The sequence below is a fragment of the Octopus bimaculoides genome, chromosome 10 (genome assembly GCF_001194135.2).
Source record: "Octopus bimaculoides isolate UCB-OBI-ISO-001 chromosome 10, ASM119413v2, whole genome shotgun sequence".
Classification (NCBI taxonomy): Eukaryota; Metazoa; Mollusca; class Cephalopoda; order Octopoda; family Octopodidae; genus Octopus; species Octopus bimaculoides.
The window spans coordinates 38,839,925-38,842,313 of NC_068990.1; positions in this window are offsets into that span (position 1 = coordinate 38,839,925).

Sequence of the window (2,389 nt, forward strand, 5' to 3'; positions counted from 1 at the left end):
ACACGAAAGGAGAGAGAGAGAGTTACTTACTGTCCGAAAGTTCTTGGTTCTTCGCCTCACAGTCTTCTCTCAGAAGGTCTTTGTACAGTTTTTTAGATGAATATTTCTGGAATCTCCCTACTGCATCCGGGTAGAGAGATTTCAGTGTATTGTATGTGCTACGTGTTACGTGTATGATTTTGATGTGTTGTGGTGGTGTTGTGCGTGGGTGATTGCTTGTTTTCGTGTCATTTTCTGTTATGTTAGTGTTTGACCTAATGAATTTCATTAGGTCTGGATTGTTTGTGTTTATCGCTGTCAACATTGTTGTGGGGTTCTGTGTTGGTGCGTTTGAGCTGGTGTTTTTGTTTTCTGTGGATGTGAGATAGATAGATAGATAGATAGATAGATAGATAGATAGATAGATTCAATTTGAAATTTGTATTTTTTATGTCGTAAAATTAACGATAGAAGAACATACAAAACATATGCTTTTCTCCTGCCTGTTTTAACTAAAGAATATATACCAACTTTTGGAGTGTAGCAAACAAACAGAATGGATTGTTCAAAGCCATGACTTGGAAGAAAACGAACTCGGAAGTGGGAGCGAATGTGTGAATGCCTGTTTTCTGAAACAAATCACCTTATCACACCTTTCCCTTTTAAAACTGAAATACGCATTGACAAATATACTCAGATCAGCTTGATCAGAACTCACCTGATAGTTATATATATAACAACCACAACAATAACAACAAATGCATTCATAAGTAAAACGAGGAACAGCTGCAGCCCAAAAACTTTCAATCAAAACCTAAAAATAAATATGGTATGTTGTTATCTGTACTTTTCGTTTTGGGTCCACAAGTAGCCTGGATCCTTTTTAAAATATGCAGCCCTGTACTCGATAAATAAAATACGAGTAATTATAGCTGTGTAATCTCAAGTCATCTCAGATCGGACAGATATGTGATGAAAGGTAATTAAACCTTGACCGAACACACTGGTGAAAATAACTCCTACCATATTATATTTTCTAATAAGTTTTATTCTCTCAAGAGCAACCGGCACCCAGTACAAATGAATCCCCCCCATGGTTGATCTATTATAATACCCAAGCTCAATTCATATTAAACACGCTGAAGTGTTGCTATGAATGCCTGTGAAATCAAATAATGAATCTTATTGCAGCGTGGCGACAGGATGTTTTCAGATATTTTGGTTTCGCTTTCAGAATATGTATTCAAAAACATATATGAATACTTGGTGGATCTCGGTCGTTCGATGACATGTGTTCAGTTGTTAAGATCAACTCAAATAACATGCGCATGTCTGAACATTCCATAGGCTCGTGTTTCCTTCAGATAAATTCAGCGTGATACGATTTATGAGAAGGGTTTACCTTCTTAAATTGCTGGTACTGTCCACACGATAGAATTTCATTTTCAGTCACAAAATATGAGGAAATCTATAGCGATAAAAAAAAAGGCATTCGTTGAAGACGCTATGTAGAGGGGAAAAAAGTTGGGGCGTCATCGTTGCAAAGAGAACACTAGGCCATTTGTGGCCACGCTGTGCCGACTGGTATATATATGTATCCGTGTCTTGGTTTCTGTTTACCACTTTGGAATCCTCGGCATAGCAGGTTTTATTAAATTTGCTTTGCGGGAAGAGCTATTCTACGAGCAGGTTCTACCTCATCTTCGAAACGCCTAGTTTAGAATAGAGGCAGCTGATGAAGGAAAAGTTCCATATCTGGCTTGTCTGTTTTCCTATGTGTTCATTCTGTTGTCCGTAAAAAAAAGTTCGTTTTTTTTAATGCTTTGTTTATGTTCCCGTTCCCCTTTATTTTGTCCACGTTTTTTTGTCGTCCTGCACGCGGATATGCATCTATATATACATTTAGATGTAGGTATGTACATATATGTATGTATATATGCATATGCTCTCATATCATTTCTATATATATATATATATATATATATATACATATAATCTTTTACTCTTTTACTTGTTTCAGTCATTTGACTGCGGCCATGCTGGAGCACCACCTTTAGTCGAGCAAATCGACCCCAGGACTTATTCATTGTAAGCCTAGTACTTATTCTATCAATCTCTTTTTCCGAAACGCTATGTTACGGGGACGTAAATACACCAGTATCGGTTGTCAAGCGATGTTGGAGGCACAAACACAGACACACAAACACACACATATATATATATACATATACATATATACGACGGGCTTCTTTCAGTGTCCGTCTACCAAATCCACTCACACGGCTTTGGTTGGCCCGAGGCTATAGGCGAAGACACTTGCCCAAGGTGCTACGCAGTGGGACTGAACCCGGAATCATGTGGTTAGTAAGCAAGCTACATACCACACAAACACTCCTACATATAGATATAG